This window comes from Lepisosteus platostomus (genome assembly GCF_059453375.1).
Source record: "Lepisosteus platostomus isolate fLepPlt1 chromosome 5 unlocalized genomic scaffold, fLepPlt1.hap1 SUPER_5_unloc_2, whole genome shotgun sequence".
NCBI classification, from domain to species: Eukaryota; Metazoa; Chordata; class Actinopteri; order Semionotiformes; family Lepisosteidae; genus Lepisosteus; species Lepisosteus platostomus.
The window spans coordinates 698,865-723,889 of NW_028291472.1; the positions used below are offsets into that span (position 1 = coordinate 698,865).

The 25,025-nt window shown below is 47.2% G+C and overlaps 4 non-coding genes across 4 annotated transcripts; 1 reads left to right on the forward strand and 3 right to left on the reverse strand.

Moving 5' to 3' along the window:
- Positions 1 to 16,133: 16,133 nt before the first annotated feature.
- On the reverse strand, positions 16,134 to 16,207 carry trnat-agu (transfer RNA threonine (anticodon AGU)). Its single transcript has one exon. It is a non-coding gene; the product is annotated as a tRNA-Thr (tRNA).
- Positions 16,208 to 18,425: 2,218 nt separating this feature from the next.
- trnal-aag (transfer RNA leucine (anticodon AAG)) lies at positions 18,426 to 18,507 on the forward strand. The gene has a single exon. It is a non-coding gene; the product is annotated as a tRNA-Leu (tRNA).
- Positions 18,508 to 19,515: 1,008 nt separating this feature from the next.
- Positions 19,516 to 19,589, reverse strand: trnat-agu (transfer RNA threonine (anticodon AGU)). The gene has a single exon. It is a non-coding gene; the product is annotated as a tRNA-Thr (tRNA).
- A 4,673-nt stretch (positions 19,590 to 24,262) lies between these two features.
- Positions 24,263 to 24,375, reverse strand: trnal-caa (transfer RNA leucine (anticodon CAA)). The gene is made up of 2 exons: positions 24,338 to 24,375; positions 24,263 to 24,308 (listed from the first exon to the last, which is right to left on the reverse strand). It is a non-coding gene; the product is annotated as a tRNA-Leu (tRNA).
- Positions 24,376 to 25,025: the final 650 nt, after the last annotated feature.

The window sequence follows — 25,025 nt, forward strand, 5'->3', positions numbered from 1 at the left end:
CTAAAAACTCTCTTCCTTTTTCACAGTTCCTTAGGTTACGACGATTATGCAGCGACGACATCGACTTCGAAAACCAAGCCCTCGAAATGTACTCATTTTTTATCAACAGAGGATACCCCAGCAGTGTGATTGACAGGGCCCTTGCCCGAGCCAAAAACACCCCCCGGACCATCAACCCGATCAGGAACTCCCGCCGTAACAACCGCATTCCTTTGGTGCTTCCTTACCACCCTAACACACTTCCTATCCCCAGGACCATCAACCAGAACTTTTCCATCCTACAGGATGATCCCTCCATTGGGGCCCTCTTTTCTGATCGCCCTATCATCTCATATCGCCGACCACCTAATCTGCGTAACCTCCTTGTCCACAGCTCCCTTGACCGCCCTCAGCAACCATCCACACCAGGCACTTTCCCTTGCAAAAGAGCTCGCTGTATCACCTGCAAGTACACAGCCACCACCACACTCATTCAAGGCCCCTCAGGACAATTCCGGATCACCCAGACAGCATCTTGTACCTCCAGCAACCTTATTTACTGTATCTCTTGCAGTAAATGCCCAGCCATCTACATTGGGGAAACAGGAAGGAGACTCGGAGACCGCTTCAGAGAACACGTCAGGGCTGTGAAGATTAAAGATCTCTCCAAGCCCATTGTTTCTCATTTCACCTCTGACGGCCACGACCACTCTAATCTCTCCGTCTGTGTTCTCAAAGACGGTTTTCCGAACTCATACATCAGAAAGACCACCGAAACTAAAATTATTCTGCAGCTAGGATCACACATTCTCCCTTCCCTTAACGACAGATTACTGTTCTTTTAAATTTTCTCCATTCATTGGAAGTTTCATTTCACACCTCTCTGCACCCATTCTGACTTCACACCTCTTGATTGGCCTCTCTTTCTGTCCCCTGCTCCCGCCTCTCACTCCTCCTCCCTCTCAACCTTTGTTCTCCCGCTACTTTACCTTTGCCTACTGCCCTGTCTCTCTCACACCTGAAGAAGGCTCCACGGCCGAAACGTTGTGTTCTTTCTTCTTTTTTTCAGCATGGAATAAACCTATTACTTGTTCCAAAAGGTATATATTCAATCAGTTACGAAGAGTTACATATATCAAGAGGACATACGTTCAGTATATCATTCATTTAGACCGTTTCGTAAATGAAATTGGTTATAACTTCTACATTAGATACTCAAAACAAGTACATAACTCTTAGGAATTAAATTGATATCAACTGGTTGGAATAACAATTGAATTCTCGAGCTGTGATGCAGTGCAGTTGAATGCTCATCCAATCTCTGGGGATGTAGATATCCTGCGGGCTCTCTGGCTCCGTGCCAGGCTGTGCTGTGTGGCTTGCGACGGTGCGCTGCTGATGCTCACTGACCGGCTAGTTAGTGTTGGCTTTAACTAGCAAAGTTTGTGCACAGGAGAAAAGATGAGTGTGGGTCCCAGCAGGTGAGGAAGAATACCGGTTCGTTCCTGATGAAGCGCTAGTTCTGAATAGTGATTCAGCTGTCCACAGTTCTGACCTGTTCACGAGGCTTGCTGCTGGTGCTAACCTCGTGTGGATCCTCTGGTTACTCTCTGGTAACCTCCGCTCTAGACTCTTAGAATAGAGGAAAGTTCTGGCACTCTGACACACTGGCCGTTCCGTGGTTGTCCGGGCTGAGTCTCAGGATGGTCAGGAGGCGCGCTGCGAGAATGTCCTGCCCTTGGGAGCCTTTCTGCACCTGGGCTGTCCTGCCCTGGAACTGTCTCGCACCCCTGGAGTTCTCCTTTGAATAGTTCTGTGTTGCCTGTTTTTACCTGGAGGAACTTCAGCTTGTTCATTGGCTGAAAGTTTCATGGGCATCAGAGACCCACGTGGGTTACTCGGCCCTACCAGTCCCTGATTGGTTGATCAAGGTGAGATATGAGTCACTTACTCCTGACACTTAGGAATGCAGTCCAGATGTCCATCTGGCACTCCCTAGACAGATAGGCGCCAATGGATGACCATTGATCATGATAGCCAGTCTTAGCTAAGTGCATCCCCATTTGGGAGCTGTCTCTTATCAATAGAAAACATCTTTAAATCAGCCTGCATGAATAGCTTCTCATTGGCTGCACTACATAGATGAACAGAGAGATGGGGCCTCATTTGGGAAAGCACAGCAACACTTAATTCTGTCTTATTAACAAGCATTGCCGCTACAAGTGAAAGACTGAAGTGAAATAGAGTGGGGACGAAGGCAGTGAAGAGAGAGAACGTGGGAAGAAGAGAAAAACGCAAGGGAAAAAAGCAGCGTCGTAAAAGAGGTGACGGAGCTGTCCTCTCTATAAGAAAGGTGCCATTGAGCCCTGCTCTCGCTTACGGCCACACCCCCTTGAGCAGGCCCTCTGACGTCACAGGGGCCGTGGTCAGCGTGAGAGCAGGAAGAAGGAGAGGAATAGAGCATTTGTTTGTCTCAAGTAAGACTTTGTTTTTTGTGAATTTTTGTGGTTTTTTGTGAATTTTTGGTTGATTTTTGAAGCCCTCCCCTTCAGCCTAGCGCTGTTTGGGGAGGGGAGAGACTTTTGGTTTTTTGTTGTTGCTTTTTTGTTGCTTTCTGAGTCCTGTTTGTGTTTTAATGGAAGGAAAAAACATGGAGGCAGAGAATGTTATTGTAGTGGAGGAGGAGAGTGGTGTAGGAAAGAGAAGGATGAGGAATTCGGATCGACCCCCCCGGCGGGTTTTTGCAAGGGCGCATACTGTTGTGGTGGATGTGAGCGGTGTGGAGAAACCATCTGCGGGTGCTATTATAGAAGCGGTGCATGGCGTCTGTGGGGAGGGCTCTCTTTTTGCCTGCCGCCCCCAGACGCCAAAAGAGTTTGAACTGACTCTGTACTCAAAAGAACACGCGGACCCTGCCGCTGGCTGGAGCAGAAGGAGGTAGTGGTTTCCTTCCTCCACCTCCCGGCATATATCTCAGACGAGACTATCAAGGAGAAGCTGAGTAGCTGGGGGGTGAGAGTGATTTCGGACATCAGGATGCGCCACTACCCTGGGACCACCATTGCTGATGGCATGTAGCCTCGTTGCCATACAGCACCCGCTTCGCCACGGCAGAGGGGGACCAGTACTTCAGGGTCCTCCACGACCAGCAACAAAGGGTGTGTCATGTCTGCCTGGACTCGGGGCACATTGCCAAGGACTGCCCTGAGTTCCTCTGCTATGAGTGCAGACAGCCCGGCCACCGCGCCAGGAACTGCACCGCTGCCAAGTGCCCGGACTGCCTCCATGCGCTCATGAGCTGCAACTGCGAGCCGGAGCCGGAAGATCCAGCCGGAGCAGGAGCAGCTGCCCGCAACGCCGAGGTGGTTGAAGATGGACTACGAGTGGCCGCTGCAGCTGAGCATGGAGAGTTGCCAGCAGCGGCGCCCCAGGACCCCAGTGAGCCAGCAACGCCCCAGCCGGTGATGGGGGAGAGGCAGAGGGAGGCCCCTCCAATCCTGGGTACAGCGCAGCAGAAAGGAGCCGGGGACCAGCCAGCATCTCCACCAGCAGGGGCGCCCCGTTGCCCTAACAATCCTGCTGCATCCCACTCTGTGCCGCAAGAGAAGCAGAGGGAGGTTGCTCCACAACATGCGGCGGTGCAGCGTGGTGCAGCTGAGATCCTACGGGCACCACCACCACCAGAGGCGGCCCCTCAGCGTACCAGTGGGCTTTTGACACCCCAGCCTGTGCAGGGAGAGAGGCAGAGGGAGGAGGCGACGGCACCAGCACCACCACCACCATCACCGTCAGCGGTTCCCAAGCTTACCAGTGAGCCAGCAGGGCCCTCTTCTGGGTCCAGGCATGAGAAGCCTGCTGGGGTCAGCAAAGGCGCTGCTGCGAGGCGTGTGACCAAGCGGCAGCGGCAACGGCGAAAAGACCCTGGCAAGGTGGACATAGGCCCAGACGAAAAGACGCCCGAGGACCCAGAGGAGCCTGAGGGGAAGTGCCCGGTTGCCCTGCAGCGGCCACAAGACACCGGCCTGCCAGGTGAGGGAGCCTCTTCAATACTCGGTCAGGCACCGTTGGCAGAGACTGAGGAAGGGGAGTTGGATATGGTCGTGGGAGGAGAGGTAGGGGAAGTGGTGGAAGTAGGAATGGAGGATGGGTGTCTGGAGATGGATGGGGCAGGGACGGAGGAGGGGTATTACAGGGCATGAAGATGGAGGGGGAAGGGGAGGTGGTGGAGATGGATGGGGTGGAGAGGGAGGACAGGGAGGAGGGGGAGGGGAGTGGGCAAGCCGGGGTACAACCGCCTGGGCCCTCGAAGGCTGGGATCCAGTGGCACCACGTCAGGCCTCAGCCCAACCTGAAGCCCAGTTCAAGAGTTGTCCGCAGACCCATCCCTGATGTCTCTGCGGTGGCGGAGACAGGAGGTGGGGAGGAAGCGACAAGTGTTGGCAATGAGAATGTGGCAGAAAGGGCGGGGGAACTGTCGCGCGGGCCGGAGAATTAATTTCACTCTTATGGCCATATGCGTGATGGCAACTTTCGCCTCTTTAAACACCAACGGGCTGAGGGACTGACCAAAGCTGGGGGCAGTGTTAGCTCTGCTGGGGCGGACGGATGTTGTCTGCCTCCAGGAGACCTTCTGGGACGAGGAGTGTGTCCGGAAGGTGCGAGCACAGTGGGACGGGGAGCTGTTTTACAGCAACGCCTCCAGCCTGTGCAGGAGGGGGGTGGCTGTGCTGGTGAGGAGGGGAGTGTACGAGAGCGTAAGGCTCCTGCACCGCGACACGGAGGGCCGGCTCCTGCAGGTCTGTCTTGGGTTTCCTGGACAGTCCGTGCTGCTGAGCAACATCTACGCCCACAATGGGGAAGCTGAGCGGCTCGCCTTCTTCAAGCAGCTGGAGGCGAGCTGCTTTCAGCAGCCAGGGCTGGTCGTCGGAGATTTTAACTGTGCACTGAGTGCGCTCGATGTCGCGGTTGGGATGACCTTTAAGAGCAGCGCTGCTCGCAGCTTCCTGGAGCGCAGTGCGGAGGCTCACGGGTTCGTGGATGCGTGGCGTCAGGCTTATGGTGCACGGAGGGACTTTTCTCGGCGGCAGGTCGTCGAAGGTGTCTCGAGACAGAGCCGGATCGACCTGTTGCAGGGGCACATGAGTCTCTTCCCGTGCCTGAGCCGGATGCACTATGTGTTCACGACCCTGAGCGACCATGCTGTGCTTCACTTCTCTCTAGCAGGGGCACAGGAGGACCGGGGCCCCGGCCTCTGGTGCTTTAATAAGGTCAGAAAAGCTGGTCTGGTGGGATAATCTCAAGTACGCCATCAAAGAGTTCAGTATCTCGTATGGCCTGTCCCGGGGGCGGGAGAAGGCCAGGCGGGAGAGAGAGCTTCGGGCTCGGATCACCTCAGAGCTCGGGCTCCTGGCAGATCACGGCGGGGGCTGCGAGCTCTTGCTGGAGCTGAGGGGTGAGCTGCAAGCCCTGGAGGAGGAGAAGTGGAGAGGAGCCAGGGTGCGCAGCAGAGCCCAGTATCTGGCCAAGGGAGAGAAGAGCACGAGGTTCTTCTTCGTCCTGGAGGAGGAGAGGCAGCGCAGCTCCTTCATCAAGGAGCTGGTGGGAGAGGACGGTGTGCGGCTCTCTGCCCCTGAGGCCGTTAGGAATGAGGTGTTTTCTTTTTATAGCGCCTTGTTCCGGTCCGAATGGGTGGATGAGCAGCAGACCCAGGCCATGCTGGCCAGGGTGAGTACCTGCCTGTCACAGAGCGATCGTGAGCTCTGTGACAGTGCGCTGAACTTGGAGGAAGTGCTTGAGGCACTTCGGGGCTCGTCTCCTAACAAGAGCCCAGGGTGAGATGGGCTCTCCTCCGAGCTCTACAGACACTTTCAGCAGTCCCAGGGGCCCCTCCTTCTGGAGGTGTTCCAGGAGATTGCCAGGACCGGCGCTCTGACCCCATCTATGAGAAGGGGGGTGATCTCTCGTCTACAAAAAGCAGGGGGATCCCTCCCTTTTGAAAAACTTTCGCCCGATCAGTCTGTTGAACACAGACTATAAGATCCTAACTCGTGTTCTCTCCCTCAGGCTCGGGAAGGTTCTGCCCAGGATCCTGTCGCCTTCGCAGACCTACTGCGTCAAGGGGAGAGACATCGCGGACACGGTGTGCTCCATCAGAGATGTCGTGGACCTTATGCGGGAGCAGCCGAAGGGCGGATACGTCCTGAAACTGGACCAGGAGATGGCCTTCGACAGTGTGGAGCATTCCTTCCTGTTTGAGGTCTTGAAGAGCTTCGGCTTCGGCGAGGCCTTCATCTCCTGGGTGAGGCTCGTGTACAAGGGGATCATGAGCTGTGTCAAGGTGAACGGTTCCCTCACAAGCTTCTTTCCAGTGACCAGGTCAGTGCAGCAGGGCTGCCCTCTGTCAGCTCTGCTCTACTCCTTAGTGGCTGAGCCCCTGGGTCTGGCGATCCCCAGTAAGGAGGGGGTGTGCGGTGTCACCTTGCCTGGGGGCACCGCCACCTCGTTGATATACCAATATGCTGACGACACCACACTGACGTTGGCAGAGGTGGCGGAGATCTCGGCCATTTTGGAGGTGGTGCAGGCCTCCTGCGCTGCCTCGGGCGGCAAGGTAAACTTGGAGAAGTCTGAGGTCATGCCATTGGGGAGGGCAGACCTTGCACCGCTCCTCGGCAACCCTTTCAGGGTGGAGACGGGTCACCTGAAGGTCCTTGGCGTCTACATTAGCGCTGATGAGCAGGCCACTGGGCTTCTCCTGTGGAAGGAGAAGCTCATTAAGATGAGGGCCAGGCTAAATCAGTGGAGACACAGGTCCCTGACCCTAAAGGGAAGGGTCCTGCTCGTTAACACACTGTGCCTGTGCCTCTTGTGGTACCCAGTGTCTGTGATGCCTCTTCCTGAATGGGTAGAGAACGAGATTAGGCAACTTGTGGTGGGATTCGTGTGGGAGGGGAAGCCTCCACGGGTTGCTCATGACACCCTCATTGGGGAAATCTCCAGGGGTGGGCTGAAGCTGTGTGATGTAGGCCTGAAGCTGAAAAGCTTTAGGCTGAAAGTAGTGAAGAAATTCCTTGACCTGGATAATGTCGGCATTTGGAAGATTTTTAATGGTACGGTACCTCGATGACTTGTGGGGGCTTGGGGCAGGAGACCCTCCTGATGAGGCTGACTCCGGGGCTGGTAAAACATCTGCCCCCCTTTTACAGGGAGGTCCTGCTGGCGTGGGGGGAGTTCATGTCCCAGCATGTCTCCTACACGCCGGAGACCCGGGCCCAGCTTCTGGAGCAGCCTCTGTTCCTCAACCCCCTGCTGGGGTCTCGATGGAACAGGCGGCTCTACGAGGCTGGCATATCCAAGGTCAAGGATCTTCTTTATGAAGTAAAGGACAGTTTTCTGCCCACCCAGGCTATTGTCGACGCTGTCCGAGAGGTCGACAACAAGCTGCCTGTCAGTAAGATCCATCAGGATTACGAGCAGCTCAAACTCGGTCTCCCGGACAGTTGGCTGGAGAAGCTCCGTCCACAAGACGGGGCAGCAGGCCCAGCCTGGCTGGAGCTGAGGGTGAAGTGGGGGGACCGTGGGGTGGACCTCCTGGAGTGCACCACCAGCATGTTCTACAGGCTGATAGTGGCGAAACGGTTCAGTGTGCCAATCTCTGAGGAGTTCTGTGGTAAGATCTTCCGCCACCTCGAGCCGACATGGATCTGGGCATGTCTGAGGCTGCCTTTCCTGCCCTAGAGATGCAAGCAGCTGGACTTCATCCGTCACAACTGCGTTTTCACCAAGATGGTACTGCAGCGCTTCCATGCTGAGGAGGACTCCCTCTGCCCTGTGTGCACGAAGTGGACGGAGGGGCTGCTGCACCTCTTTTTTTTCAGTTGTGATGGATTGAAGGATTTGAGGGCGTGCTTGACGGATCTGCTGGATGGCCTGTTTCGCGCTGTCCGAGGAGCTGTTCTTGACGGCGTGCCCTGGAAAGAGCTGTTCCTCTTTGGATACCGTGGGTCTACATCCCATAACCTTTAACAGCAGATGCCTGGGTGAGGATTTATTTTAAAAGTAAACATTTTAGTAAAGTCCGTTATATTGTTAAAATCTATAAGCATTATAAATATCAATTTTTTGCTTGTGCTTAAAAGTTATCGCTGCTAAATGTGTCTTATTCAATTATTTTAACACTTTTATGACCTATCCACTAAAATATAAAGACCAGCCCCACAATGCTCTTCTCAAAAAATAAAATAAGTTACATTTTTTGATTCAATGTAATTTCTTTTCTAGGCAAACACACATCATTTGAGGTTTGGGTTGCATGTGAATATTTTTAAGGTTTAAAGACTTTACATTCACGGTATGTGGAAAAGTATTTCAAACTTTTGTAAAGCTGTTGAGAATTTCTCATTAAAAATAAGCTTACGTATTTTAATTCAACGCGATTACTTTTCGCTCTCGATAAAACACGTGTGATTTTGGGGCAGGGGGATATGGTGGGGCATTCTAAAATATCACAACCATTTGAAAACTGTCTTGAGATATGTAGGCATGGTTACGGATTTGGAGTTTATGCTTAAATGAGCCGACTTGCCGGTTTTGAAGTGTGACACCTTAGCTGTCAGGCCCCGATATTGACTGCTGCGAAGATGGCTTCTTTAAGTAGTGAATCATCGGATTCCTCTGCTATGCAAACTGAAAAGGTAAGTTGCTAAAATATTTTTTCTGATAATGGAATTGTTGTTTCAATCTGCGCTTAGCGTATATCATTTTCAACACTTCGTCTTCTTTTTAGCAAAAGCTGACCCCGCACTCAGTGGTGTGTGACAGTGGCTGTCATGTGAGCACGTACGGGGAATCTGGTGTTGGTGAACCGTCAACGACTGATGATAAAGAGTCGCTACAAATAGTCAATATTAAACCGCGAAGAGTGTGGAGGAAACGAAAAACTCTAACACAAAAGAGGCATTAAAATGGTAAATAGTTTAGGTAAAAAGCATGCCTATTTATTTTGTTAAGCCTTCCTTTTCTTTTTTCCTTTAATAGAATAACGAAGAGGTCGACGCATCAATCTTCTAACTACCATCGAGCTTGAATGTTTCGTGTCTGTGCATATGTATTCGCCAAAATGTTAATAATGATGATGTTCAACTTAGTTTAGCTAATGATGGCTCTAATGAGCCTGATGCTATGGATCAGATTGTAAAGTCGGTGGAATGTTGCATCTTCAGCCATTGTTTAAAGGGGGTTCTGATTGATGAATGCGAGGCCTGTTTGATTAATCATCCAGGTCAACGGGGTCACACATGCCTGGTTGACGGGTGCGCGGATGGGTACGAAGATGTGTCGTTTGCTGCGTTAGAAATTTATACGTCTCTCAGTTTAGCCCAAATTTTATCGGCTGTTCTGTACATCGCCAGGGGCCTGGGTGCCTATACCATTACAAATCATACTGAGCGGAGTATAAAACACTTGCTGAGAAACATAATTGACAACCGATCGCCATATGAGTGTGTACGCTCCTTACTTGAAAAGGTAGATGGAAAAATACTAGACGTGACTTTTGGTGCATTGCAAAAGAAACATTATACTTATTTTTACACAAGAGAAAAAAAGATCTATGTAAAACCATGGCTGTGTTTTAGAGACGGGTGAGCCATCGTCCAAAGAATGAAGAATTCCGAATATATACGTTAGAATTCTTACAAAGAGTTCTTTACACCCTTCTTTCTGCAAAGCTTGAAATTAAAATCAATAAACAGAATGCTCATGTCCTTGAATTTGTTAAAGAGATAGATGTGTATGTAAAGAACATGAGTGAAATTACTGTGATTCTGATGTTTTCAGATTAGAAACTGAAGCCTGGCGGATTCAGCGGTGTGTATTCCAAAATACAACGTATTTTATATAGAACCTGTGGTTACACCGTCCCTCTGATCACTCAGGCAAATTTATTTGATCTGTTAGACAGAGTTGCCCAGTTTGGTGTTCATGGCTATAGAAATGGCGAGGGAAAGGGCCTTATGAATGCTTTTTCAGATGCTGCTGAGTTTCTGAACAATGTTGGGGTGATAGCTACAACTGATTTTCTGCACCAACATTTAATTGGTGATTGCAAGCAGTAGTCTGTAACGTGTGTGAAAAGTTCAAAAGTGTATACTGGGATGTTTCCTTTGATGTTTCTGTATTTGAAAACCTACTGATGAAGTAAAGTGGTTCACATTTCACATGTTATTTGTCCTGCGAGTTCTTTCCGTGAGACTTTGTGTGTGTATGTGTGTGTGTGTGTGTTTACACGCCCTTGCTGTATTTTGAGACTTGCTGTCAGGGTCAACCACACTGTCACCGGACCCTGGCTGCAACAGCCCACACCCCGGGATCTCGCGGCCCACTTTACTCAGTGTGTGTGTGTGTGTGTGTGTGTGTGCGCGCGCGCGCGCGCGCGCTTGATGTTTTTTGAGACATGCTATCAGGGTCAACCAGTCTGACACCTGGCTGCGGCTGGTGCCGCTTACACCCCGGGAACTCGCGGCCCTCACCAGACTCCCCACACACCGCCGTAACGCCCCGATTCCTTAGGGTTATAATAGAGCGCGCTGAAACCTACGGCAGACTTGATCACCTTCCAACCCTCGTCGCTAATACGTGCTTTCATACACTTATTTATAAATTGAGGGGGATGCGATGGTGGGTATTTGGACCCTGAGGCCCAGGGAGTGGAAGGCGGGACAACAACACTCATAATGACACACCATTGGCTCTGGAGGGGGCGGGACATCCACTCGTAATGATGCACCATTAGCCAAAAAGGGGGCAGGACATCTGCCCATGGCGGCCTCCCATTGCCTGAAAAAGGGGGCGTGGTACCTGTCAAAAAGTTTGACGAAAGGTGTCACTTTATTCTACTCACAGGCCAAAAACAGCCCTCGGCTCATCAACTCAATCCGGAACTCCTGGTCTCACAACCGCATTCCCTCGGTGCTTTCCTACCACCCTAACCCAATTTCTATCCCCAGGACCATCATTAACAATGACTCCATTTTACAGGACGATCCCTCCATCGGTACTCTTTTTTCCCGACCGCCCAATCATCTCTTATCGCTGACCACCACATAAGCTTCTTGTTCACAGCTCCCTCGCACTTGGCACCTTCCCCTGCAACAGCACTCGCTGCATCACTTGCAAATACATATCTAACGACATTCAGGGCATCACAGGACAATTCCGGATAACCCTGACAACATCCTGTATCTCATTTACTGTATCGCTTGCAAAAAATGCCCAGCTATCTACATTTGGGAAACCAAAAGGAGTTTAGGAGAACGCTTCAGAGAACATATTAGGGCTGGGAAGGTTAAAGATTTCTCCAAGCCCATAGTTTTTCTTTTCACCTCAAATGGCCAGGATCTCTCAATGACTGACTTATTTTAATGTAATCTTCTCTATTCTCTTGCAGGTCTTGACTTCATACCTTTCTTCACCTCTCTCCACTTTGCACTTCCTGAGTGGCCTCTCTGCCGCTCCTGCCTCCTCCCCTCTCCCAGCTTTTGTTCTTCTGTGCTATTTAACCTTTGTAACCTGCCCTGTCCTTCTCACACCTGAAGGCTTCACAGACGAAACGTTGAGTTTTCTCTCTTCTCTTTTCAGTATGGAATAAACCTATTACTTGTTCCTTTGCAGACTACACATGCTGACATAGTTTAGTTCAGGTGGGTAGCTGCTTTAATATACATTTGTAAATGTCAATTTAAAACTGTAAAAATAGTAAGATTATAACTCCACTTTAAAATGTGGCAAGAAATAGACACATGGCAGGCTACACCCTGGAAAGGACACCAGTCCATCACAGGGCAAAGATATAAAAAATAAACATATAGGCAGCACATATCAAGCCTTACAAGAAATCATTAACACCCTCAACACACACCACAGGTCCATTAAACTCAAATACACCAAGCATGGTAGCCTGATAGACTTCCTAGACACCACCACATACAAAGTTTCTTCCTTCAACAACACAGACAAACTGGACATCAAGGTATTTTTCAAAGACACATTCACACGGCTTACTGCACAAGGATAGCTTCCACCCAAAACATACTTTCAAAGGACTGGTAAAATCACAACTCCTACACTTCCACAAAATCTGTACACAACAACAAGACTTTGAGGAAGCCATTAAACACTCTTCCAAGCTTTATGCCAGAGAAGATACACACAAAGTTTCCTCAAAAATGTGGCACAAACATTTCTAAATAGAAAAACTCCAGATGACAGAAAAATACCCCTCAACACATCATATTTTCAACTCAGCATAAAAACCAACCAAAAACCATGATATTAGAAAACACAAACATACTGAGGGAGCACAAAATCATATCTGCACACAGAAAAAAACAAAAACCTTTAGCATTAATTAGACCAAAGCAAGCTAAAACCTGTACACAACAGATCATATACACCAAGAGCCAAACATTTCATAACAGAAAACAACTATCCAAAACAAAGAAACTAAAGAAATCTTCCAGTTGCAAAGGGCACTCTCAGAAAACATCAATAACGCTATCTACAGCATCCAGTGCAAAAAGTGCGGGGTGACCTATGTGGGGGGAACGGGTAACTCCATCCGAACCCAGCTGACACAACACAGGTACATCAGGAACCACGGGACTGGAAAGCAACCCCAACTGGACAGAGACAGAAAGAAAGAAAAAGGAAAGGGAGTGGATCAAAAGACTTAATACTATCTTTACACAAGACCTGTACATCAGAAAAACTGGGAGGGTTTTAGTCGTTGGAAGGAGAGTCCTCTCCTTGTCCCAGATGGTCCCCTCTCGGATAAAGTCTGGGAGAAGGAGCTTCGTTCCCCTCTCCTAACTAGCCAGATCCTACAGGGACTGGAACTCTTCACCATACTAACACGCAACAAACAGAAGAATAACTGAAACCAATCAGCTATGGAAACTCACACAGCTTGCACAGTCCTACTAGGGAGGAAAACAAAAGACCCTGATTGCCTATTGAGATGTTAATGGTCCATGCATAATCCCCACCAGGGAAAGCAGAAACCCATTCACCAACTGAAACTGCACCTACTCATACAGAAACGTACAGAAGGAACACAGACCATAGGATACAAACTAGCCCCCTAGGAGGAACTACAACACACTGCCCCTTACAAAACAGGATAAAAACAAGCCAGCATGGACACAGTGTTCCAGAACAATGCCTGAAGAAGACCCAGGCAGAAACATAGCGACACACAGAAAGGCAAGATAGTCTTCCTATGGAGCCACAGATTCTACAGAGTTAAAGCTGCCTAACAGTGGAAACCTAACGGTGTCAACGAAGCTTTAGGCATTTAAATGGTAAGTATGGATCAATCCAGAGTTGACAATGCACGCAACCATATGGTCACCCTCCACACTGCCTACACAGCAAACATGTCAGACAGGATACCTTCCACCAAGGAACCAGGATCATCTACAAAATGATCCAAACAGTCCACCATTTACAAAACACAGCAGTTTTATTGGACGGGAGAACCGAGCACCCGCCAGCCTACGACGGAAGACCAAGGAACTCATAAAACCTGCCAAGCCACCTAAACTCACATATCTGAAGCTGGTAAGCAATGCCAAAAATTGGCTTCACACCACACTGCAGATCCTCGAAGAGCACTACGACGAAAATCTGTCATACAACTAGAGGATCTTGAGCTTCCCCACTGGGAGGAAGCTTTCACACTTACTTCCAACTGATCAAAGAAACATTATGGGAGGAAATTGCAGAACACCACCTTTGGACCCTACAGTACACAAACTATCAATACTGGGTTAGGGAAGGACACTCGGGCAGATCAAATTATCACAGCAGTTTTTAAATTCTACAACAACTTCTACTGGAAAGACTGCGAACAAGACCAAGTAAGAGTTAAGTTGTTTTATAAAGTCATTATTTTAGAGCAAGGTATAATTCTGATAAAAATACAATAAACAATATGGTGAAGCTATTGGAGAGAAAATTAAGGCTCGGTTAAGAAACTGAAACAGTCTTGACTTGTTCCTTTACACAAAAGTTATTTATTTTCAAAAGAGACCCATGAGGATTCCTCTGGTGTGCAAGACCTGCCTGAAGACATTTGACCAGTTTCCTCTTCACCTAAAGAGGGTGTGTATGAAATGAGCCTCAGCAGAGGAGATCAGCAAGGTCCTTCTCCAGGCCAGGAAGGACTTGTTGAATCACTTGAGGAATCGGCAGGTCAGGGATTGCAAGAGCATAGGGCTCATGTGTGGTGAGAATGTGAGACTGGCGGAGTCCATGGACTGTTTTATGTGGAATCTTGAAGACACATCAGCAAGGTAAGATATTTATAATTTATAAGGGTTCTTCTGTTTCATTTCTAACCTTTACCTTTATGTAAGGGTATGTTAAAATGATATACCAGTGGTCCAGATGCCCTGAGCAAGAGGCTGCTGTCCAGGAGGAAGAGATGCCAGAGACTGAAGTGGAAGAGGAAGGGGAAGATGTGAGTTCTGGAGAACTTTCTATTTTTTCCAAATGTATCTTTTGTTTTATACTTGTATTCTAGTTTGTCTTAGAAGTAAAAATGTTTAAATGTGTATTTTGTATTCCTTCTGTCCCCCCAGTTCTTAAAAGCCATCAGCAGGCTTTCAGGAAGATGGTGACCCAGGCTGGACTGGACAGAACGCACTCCCTGGATGCTCCTCACCTGGCTGGGTTTAAACAGGACCTTACCAAGGATCTTGGAGTGGCAGATTGCTCTCAGGAGGTATTTATTTTTTAAAGGCATTTAAAATTGAGCAGTGATATTTCCATAGCACATGTTTTTACTCCTTAGCTTAAAATTCACCCATGTGAAATCTCAGCCATAAACATAGTGACTCTACATTTATCAGGTAGAAAATGTTTCCAGATTACTGTTTTTATGGATCCATCTGCATCTTCCTTAAACTTTGTAAAGGGCCTATCCAAAACAACAATTATTGTAACCAAATGAAGACCACTGGACTGTCTCACCAAATCATTGCTAATTATATTAAGAACATAAACCATTTTCCGGGCTACATCCTAAATGATATCAGTGTGAAAGTAGAGGATCCCAGCCTGCCTAACCTCATCATCAACTTCCAAAGTATCCTAAAGGATATTCAGAAGAAGAACAGTAAGAATGTTGCCAAGAGATTACTAAAATTAGGTCATTTTCATTATAAAACTTCTTTCAGTTGTACTTTTAATTTGAATACAAAAAAAGTTGATGAGTACGAATTTCTCAAACAGATATAGACAGTTGCAGAGTCCAGAACCAAGTACGAAGGATTGCTGGAAGGTGTTGATGGTTGCAAAGAGAGATGTGTTGCACAGACTGGGCAAGACATCACCTTGCCTGAGCAGCTTCTTGTACTGTATTACCTGCAGGCCTTTCTCCACCTGAAGCACCTGCAGCACCCAGGGGTGGTAAAGAACATGTTAAATCTTTGCGCATAGCGCTCCTTTGGAAGTACTTTGTCCAAGTTCAAAAGCAATCGTGGGATTTACTTCATGCGTGCAAAAAGCATGCCTCGCACGACAGATTTAAATGGGGAATGGAGCCTGCTTCTTGCTGTTTTTCCTGTGGTTGCAGTTACAAAGTTGATCGTGCTTTCACATTCTGTTAACAGTATTCACTGGCTGAGCTTTATCAGTTGGTTCGTAAAGGAATCTCTGCTTCGGTTCCAGAAAAGTCATCTGTAGTGTGTTTTTTTCCGTGCCCATGGCAGTGTTTTAAAGCTGGTAGTAATGGCGGCGAAGTTAATTTTTTATCCTCTTTAAAAGAATAAGGACGGGCTGGGGCGAGCTCCATTTACCACTCTTTCAGCTAACCACCGAACTCGCGAACTGATTACACTGCAGAGCCACAGGCGCCTCGCTTTTCTCCATTCTCTGGGTTAGGGTGAAAAAAAAACTTTGCTGGTATTAGCTGGCCTGCTGGGAGTACCTCTTCTTCACTGATAAGCAAGATTTGTGTTTCATCTTTCGCAAGCTGTATAGATTTCTTTCAAAACAAGTTGTTCCAGAAAGGAAACGAACACTTGCATGCACCTGAATTAAAAGGCATGGGATTTGCCCATAAGGATAAATTCTGTACAGTAAGACAGGAAGAAAGGCACCGCTGGGAATCGGACCCAGGATCTCCTGTTTACTAGACAGGCGCTTTAGCCAACTAAGCCACGGCGCCGGCAAGGTGCTGTCCTTTGACAGCCACTTGGACACGTCTCAACTGCTCTGAGACATCTGCGTTCGGTGTGAACCGAGCCTGCTCGCCTTGCAAGTTGCCTCATTTACATGCGATAGTTCCACCACTAAGAGAAAGGATGAGAAATGGCTTTTATCCTTCACTTTTCATGTCAGAGGATCTCTATCTGCTTTCCCTGTACAAGAGGATGTCCAACTCATGTAGCTAAAGACGTAGACGACAGTGCTCCACTGAAATCTTGATCTCACAACCCTCGGCATGACTCCGCTGTGTTCTGCTTTAGACAAAGGGGGGAAAAGACTTCTTTCATCACACGTTTTGCACTGTTTACGGTGTTTGCAGTGCTCTTTCTTAAATGAAAACCAGGAATCGGCACCATATGAGGTGAGACTAGATAATATTGGAACAAGTAGCCTCGCCATTCCATGCGTGACGTGAGCAAAGTGTAATTCCTGTCTTTATAGTGTGCTTGTTAGAGACATAGCTGGCACCCAGAGCGCTTTAAATCCGGGAGTCAGCAGCCCAAGACAAGAGAGTTTTCTTCGTCTATGTTTTTTGCGTGAAGGGGGAAACCATGCGTGTGCTGGAAACGATCTTAGTATCGAAGTGCCGTCCCACATAACCGATCCGAACAATCTAATTTACAGAGGAGCACTGCCGGAGCTTATCGTTGGCAAACTGAAGACCAGGCTGACCTCTTCTGTGACTCTTGAACACTGAGTCTCAAGGTTGTGAATTCAAGCTCCACGCTGGCGGAAAATTCCGTAGGTAATGATCACATTTTCTTGCATGCTAATCAAAAGAAATATTAAGAAACTTTTCCCGATACCAGTTTTTTACAAAAGTAAAGGCACACGGCATATGTGTGCCACATCACGTCCGAGTTTAGTGACAACTACCTCAGAGATTGTAAGCTGGGTAGTTTCAGATCAGATCACTTTTTTTATCAAAGGTTCAAGCAAACCCGAATACTTTTGCAAGAGACATTTCAGAATCCCAGTCAAATCCAGTAAGATTGCTGGTACCTTTGAATTCGACTGAACTATAGCACAGATCTGCAGTCCACCATTAGAATACTGTGGGTGTGTTGTATAAGCCATACCGTCCAAAATAGTTCTAAAACAGGAGAAGCATCCTCGTTTAGGAATGTGGTATAAAGTGAAATGGTCTGGGAAGAGTCCTACGTTTGAACAGTTCAAAATAGACGTAAAGGGGTATTTACGGACTCTTTCGAAATGTATGAACGAGCTGTGCGGACCTTATCTTTATTTACCTTGTGTAATCGTTTTTCATAAAGTGTAATTGTATTATAGTGTAACGCAGCGGGGGCTCAGGCGGGCGCCCTTGCCGCATCTGGTCGGCCCCTGCACCCTCCGGGGCTCGAACCCGGGACTTCCGCGTCTCTCTGCAGCGACCTAGCCCCGTGAGCCAAAGAGAGATCTCTCCACAGCCCAGTAGCTGTGGTCCTGCTATCACAGGGAAGGGCGGTGACGTCACCCGCTCTGGTACGCCGGCTCTTACACAGCGCCCTGTCGGCCGTAAGCGTTACACTCTCCCCCGCTTAAATCGCCGTCCCCGGCGAAGGGCTATCCCACCCCGCTTCTGACACCAATGTAACGCAACGGGGGCTCACGCGGGCGCCCTTGCCGCATCTGGTCGGCCCCTGCACCCTCCGGGGCTCGAACCCGGGACTTCCGCGTCTCTCTGCAGCGACCTAGCCCCGTGAGCCAAAGAGAGATCTCTCCACAGCCCAGTAGCTGTGGTCCTGCTATCACAGGGAAGGGCGGTGACGTCACCCGCTCTGGTACGCCGGCTCTTACACAGCGCCCTGTCGGCCGTAAGCGTTACAATAGCATGTGCCCCTGACGATTTTCTTGATACGTTATATGTGCTCTTGTTTGTATTGTATGTAGTTTTGTTGTTCAAATAAAACGTAAAGGACACAACTTTCCGGATGCGGCTGCTGTAAAAATAAAATGACATCAAGGGTGCTGTACGCAGAGGTCTGAAACCTGCTCCACAGAAGATCTTTATCCAGAGGTGTTAAAGAAGTCGAGATCTCGCCATGAGAGGGGAAGCATCTCAGAAAAAGCAGGTGCAGTCGGTTCCACAGTCATAACGCCACTAATTCGGGCGACAAGAGCAAAACCCACCCGGCTTCCTGCGGGCAAGTAATGAGACAAAGAGACAGCGCACAGTGGGTAGCGTGGCCGAGCGGTCTAAGGCGCTGGATTAAGGCTCCAGTCTCTTCGGGGAAGTGGGTTCAAATCCCACTGCTGCCAGGTGCTCCTGTTGAACCCCCTTTCAGCAGTCTTCAGACGAACGAAACTGCTTTTTGGCAGTCTCTCGAGAAACTAAGCAAAGTGTTTAAAGATACTTTCTCAGCTTGACATCAAGGCACAAAACAAAAACCTTCTTGCGTCCTCTCAACCCAAAAGCGCTTTGCCACTTTTTGCGTTATGCAGGGAACGATGTCTGCCCAGATCACTTTTGTGTCAATGCAAATCGTAGTGTGCCCGGCGTTTTAATTTTGGCTGTGCTGGCGTGCTGCTTCTGTCTGTGAAACTTGAATGTTCTGCTTCTTCACACCAAAATCGTCGGCGGGGGTTGAGCTTGTTAAATCTTTGCGCATAGCGCTCCTTTGGAAGTACTTTGTCCAAGTTCAAAAGCAATCGTGGGATTTACTTCATGCGTGCAAAAAGCATGCCTCGCACGACAGATTTAAATGGGGAATGGAGCCTGCTTCTTGCTGTTTTTCCTGTGGTTGCAGTTACAAAGTTGATCGTGCTTTCACATTCTGTTAACAGTATTCACTGGCTGAGCTTTATCAGTTGGTTCGTAAAGGAATCTCTGCTTCGGTTCCAGAAAAGTCATCTGTAGTGTGTTTTTTTCCGTGCCCATGGCAGTGTTTTAAAGCTGGTAGTAATGGCGGCGAAGTTAATTTTTTATCCTCTTTAAAAGAATAAGGACGGGCTGGGGCGAGCTCCATTTACCACTCTTTCAGCTAACCACCGAACTCGCGAACTGATTACACTGCAGAGCCACAGGCGCCTCGCTTTTCTCCATTCTCTGGGTTAGGGTGAAAAAAAAACTTTGCTGGTATTAGCTGGCCTGCTGGGAGTACCTCTTCTTCACTGATAAGCAAGATTTGTGTTTCATCTTTCGCAAGCTGTATAGATTTCTTTCAAAACAAGTTGTTCCAGAAAGGAAACGAACACTTGCATGCACCTGAATTAAAAGGCATGGGATTTGCCCATAAGGATAAATTCTGTACAGTAAGACAGGAAGAAAGGCACCGCTGGGAATCGGACCCAGGATCTCCTGTTTACTAGACAGGCGCTTTAGCCAACTAAGCCACGGTGCCGGCAAAGTGCTGTCCTTTGACAGCCACTTGGACACGTCTCAACTGCTCTGAGACATCTGCGTTCGGTGTGCACCGAGCCTGCTCGCCTTGCAAGTTGCCTCATTTACATGCGATAGCTCCACCACTAAGAGAAAGGATGAGAAATGGCTTTTACCTGGCACTTTTCATGTCAGAGGATCTCAATCTGCTTTCCCTGTACAAGAGGATGTCCAACTCATGTAGCTAAAGACGTAGACAACAGTGCTCCACTGAAATCTTGATCTCACAACCCTCGGCATGACTCCGCTGTGTTCTGCTTTAGACAAAGGGGGGAAAAGACTTCTTTCATCACACGTTTTGCACTGTTTACGGTGTTTGCAGTGCTCTTTCTTAAATGAAAACCAGGAATCGGCACCATATGAGGTGAGAGTAGATAATATTGGAACAAGTAGCCTCGCCATTCCATGCGTGACGTGAGCAAAGTGTAATTCCTGTCTTTATAGTGTGCTTGTTAGCTGGCACCCAGAGCGCTTTAAATCCGGGAGTCAGCAGCCCAAGACAAGAGAGTTTCCTTCGTCTATGTTTTTTGCGTGAAGGGGGAAACCATGCGTGTGCTGCAAACGATCTTAGTATCGAAGTGCCGTCCCACATAACCGATCCGAACAATCTGCTTTACAGAGGAGCACTGCCGGAGCTTATCGTTGGCAAACTGAAGACCAGGCTGACCTCTTCTGTGACTCTTGAACACTGAGTCTCAAGGTTGTGAATTCAAGCTCCACGCTGGCGGGAAATTCCATAGGTAATTATCACATTTTCTTGCATGCTAATCAAAAGAAATATTAAGAAACTTTTCCCGATACCAGTTTTTTACAAAAGTAAAGGCACACGGCACATGTGTGCCACATCACGTCCGAGTTTAGTGACAACTACCTCAGAGATTGTAAGCTGGGTAGTTTCAGATCAGATCACTTTTTTTATCAAAGGTTCAAGCAAACCCGAATACTTTTGCAAGAGACATTTCAGAATCCCAGTCAAATCCAGTAAGATTGCTGGATCCTTTGAATTCGACTGAACTATAGCACAGATCTGCAGTCCACCATTAGAATACTGTGGGTGTGTTGTATAAGCCATACCGCCCAAAATAGTTCTAAAACAGGAGAAGCATCCTCGTTTAGGAATGTGGTATAAAGTGAAATGGTCTGGGAAGAGTCCTACGTTTGAACAGTTCAAAATAGACGCAAAGGGGTATTTACGGACTCTTTCGAAATGTAAGAACGAGCTGTGCGGACCTTATCTTTATTTACCTTGTGTAATCGTTTTTCATAAAGTGTAATTGTATTATAGCATGTGCCCCTGACGATTTTCTTGATACGTTATATGTGCTCTTGTTTGTATTGTATGTAGTTTTGTTGTTCAAATAAAAAGTAAAAGACACAACTTTCCAGATGCGGCTGCTTTAAAAATAAAATGACATCAAGGGTGCTGTACGCAGAGGTCTGAAACCTGCTCCACAGAAGATCTTTATCCAGAGGTGTTAAAGAAGTCGAGATCTCGCCATGAGAGGGGAAGCATCTCAGAAAAAGCAGGTGCAGTCGGTTCCACGGTCATAACGCCCCTAAGTTGGGCGACAAGAGCAAAACCCACCCGGCTTCCTCCAGGCAAGTAATGAGACCAAAAAAGAGAGCCCAGTTGGTAGCGTGGCCGAGCGGTCTAAGGTGCTGGATTAAGGCTCCAGTCTCTTTGGGGGTGTGGGCTTGAATCCCACTGCTGCTAGGAGTCTTTGTGTTACAACCACCAAATGGAGCAATGTGTTAAAAGCTACTTTATCAGCTTAACATCAAAGCAGGGAGAAAAAAGCGTTTCTTCTTTTCAACACAATTTATCGTTTCCACCTTCAGCAGGGAAGTTTGTCTACCAAGATCACTTTTGAGTCAGTGCAAATCACAGTGCGCCCTCAATTTTAATGTCGGTTGTGCTCCTTTTTTCTGTGAAACGTTAATGTTCTGCATTTTCAAGTCGAGTCATCCTCAGGGGTAGAGCTGATTATGTCTTTCCGCATAGCGCTCCATCAGAAATAACTTGTCTAAGTCCAAAAGAGATTGTGGGTTTCACTTCAAGCAATCACAAAGCATACCTCACATGTCAGATCTAAATGGGGAATTTGTTGGTTACGAAGCTGAACGTTTGTCCATGTTCTGCTAGAGTATCCACTGGCTTGCCTTTATAAGCAGTCTTGGAAAGATAAGCTGTGCTTCATCTCAGGAAAAATCATCAGTACTGTCATTTTATTCTGTGTGTATGGCAGTTATTTAAAGTATATAAAAATCACGAGTTCATAGACTTATCCAAATATCAACGGGACCTTGTAAACCTGTCAGAAGAATTCCTTCAATCCAATAGTTTCACTCCAGGGAAAAGGCAGGGAAACATAGAGAATTCTTATTTAAAGACAACATCCGTATTGGATTGCATGTAAGCAGGCACCACTCAGAATTCCTAATATGATTTTGAATTCAGTTTTGCAGTGCTTTAGTGCTTTACTACTTTCAGAGAGTCCTTTATTGACCTTGCTGAAGCAGAGAAGCGACATAATCACAATTGTGACCAGTTTTTCTGCTGTTTCTGGTTAATACTGATTATTATTTTGTATTTTGATTAGTATTTTTCGTAGCGTTCTTCCTCAGCTTTTTAGTTATTTGGTGAGCAAGAACCACTGAGAACGAGTCTGAATCAATCAAGAACAGATATGGTACTGCTGTCCTGTGTATTACTGCTTCATCCTAATTGAGCTTTTCAGTGTTGAAGAAGACGTTTCCAATTTCGATTGCTGGTTTCAGAGGATGTGCTACAAGATCACAGATTCATTTGAAAAGATTTGGAGATGCATTGGCTGGGATTCAAACCTGGCTCAATTGCATGAAGGCACCTATACTCAGCAACGAGAGGAAAGGAGAAGGGGCCAGAGGTAGTGTGGCTGAATGGTCTAATATGCTGGATTTTAGGCTCCACTCTCTCAGGGGCATGGGTTTAAATCCCACTACTGCCCAATGTTTCAAGACCTTACTTCCTGTGATTTGTAATATGGTCAGTAAAAGCACTTTATGTAAGTATCTCTTATGTCAGCGCTACAAGTCACTTACTGCTCCACAGGACCGGGGTTCAATCCCTGGCATCTTCAGGTGTTTTATATAACTGTACTCACATTGAAATCTTCTGTTGAGTGAGAACTCTTTGCTCGTGTTCATAGAGAGCCAGGTTTACCTTTTGAATCTCACCCGGGATTTCCTGAGAGATGATTCAGCGAGCGAGTCCTCCCTCTGGACTCCGCACTGAGCTGAAAGCTGTACGAATTCCTCACTGTGTGTCCTGTACTGTTACAGGTGGTCCAGCGTAAATGTGCAGCACAGTGATATGAACAACTTGAACTTTTTCTGTATGTGAAGGAAAATGCAAAAGAGCATGTAAAGTATTGATCATATAAAATATCCATGGTACAACTCGATAAAAAACTGAAGCACAAAACAGCGACTTTTGATGATTACAAGAGATTCAAGAAACACAACCGTCCGCAGATGGGTTCGGATCCTGAACGCTTAAGTCAAAAGAACAAAAGCGAAGTAAACTCTCTTCATTGTCTTATAGTTTATGTAATAAAACAATTTTTTACTTTCTTTATAATTTAAGTTTCAGTTTAGGAAAATCGTGCCCAGAAGCTACCAAAACTGGTAATGTTCACATAATGTGTAATGCCAAAGCAGCAGTTGGGGTGGGAAACAAAAGGCATTTCTTGGAATGAATCCTAAAACTTCATAGATGGCGTTCTAGGACTTCTCGCTTCAGATAAAGCTGTCAATACATCATAGATTTCTACTCAATCAATATCAGCAGTGTTATCACTACCGAGCACTAAATATAGATCCTGGCAATAATTCATGAGTTGTTTGTTAGAAAATTGTTTATGTTTTTTTTTAAACATATTTTCAATACCAGACAAAAAGTCGAAAGTTTCCATTTCATGCAACTGATGAAATCTCTCTTCAATGGAAGTTATAAGTACAGTACATCCAAAATACTGCGGAATCAATCAAATTTACATGTTTCTTGTGGATCCAGAAGATCATTTTGAGACTCAAAACATGCCTGTCTTTTCTTTTTTCGAGGACGAAGGAGTAGCAGCAGGAGTAGCAGTTATGGCAAGAACGTGTTTAGAGTTCAGGACTTCTAATTTCTAATGCAGAGCCATCGACTCAGAAAGCACCGCCCGCGATAAAAGAAATTGCAGAATTGGTCTGTTCATGCTGCCTACACGCTTTGAATTGCTGGCATTTTCTGCAAGCGTTCCTTTTTGAGGGTTCATGAAATTCCTCACATTTGAGCCAACACTAAAATATTTCATTCGGGGTCGCCTAATTCATAGTGCAAACCGAATCTACAGGGGAATGCTGTGGCACATGAAGCCGTTTGTTATTCTGTTGTGAGGTGTGAGGGGCGGAATGCAAATCGAGTTGGTGAATAGAAAATGAAACAGGAGTGACTTCTTGAGCTACGAATTCCAAAAAGTATGAAAACCTGTGCATTTTAACAGTGCAGAATACTCACAAATTGCACTGAGTTGCTTGCTTTCTTCTGCTGCTTTTATATTTCAGTCATTCACTGTAGCACTGGAACAATTCAAGAGAGGTAAAAGCAGAAGCTGTCAGGAGTGGGATTTGAACCCACGCCTCCATTTGGAGACCAGAACACCCAAGCCAACTGGAAAGACACATGTCCTTGAGTCTGGCGCCTTAGACCACTCGGCCACCCTGACAAGTGAAAGCAAATGGTGTGCTGAATGCACCAGTAGTTGACTAAACTGAGTTTCTTCCCTGAAATTATTTGCTTGCGAAGAGCCAAGTTGCCTTGAATGGATCTTGGAAATCAAATATACGGATGGATTGTTATTCGGTTGTGAGTTTTGAGGGGCGTATTATAAATTGAGTTGGTGAAAAGGTGCTTTTTGTTAGTCTGTCGGGAGGCTGCACAAGGTGTTTAGAGGGAGAACTTCTAAAAGGCAGGCTCTCTATGTTTAACATCAAGAAAGATTTTTTTTTCTCAATGGAAATGCTCTTTGGCGCTTTCAGCTTTACGTAGGGAACAACGTCTGCCGAGACCACTTTTGAGCCAGTGCAAATGGTAATGTGCCACCAAGTATATTTAATATTGGCTGTGGTAGCGAGCTGCTTTTGTTTGTGAAGCTTTTACTTCTTTAAGCTGAATCATCGGCAGGAGTAGCTTATTAAATCTTTGCTCATTGCGCTCCATCAGAAATACCTTATCCATGTTCAAAAGAGATCAGGGGATTTACTTCATGCTTTCACATGGCATACCTTACACGAAAGATTTAAATGGGGAATTAATTGTGCTTCTTGATGTTGTTCCTGTGGTTGCCTTGGTTACAATGGTGAACGTTCTTCCACG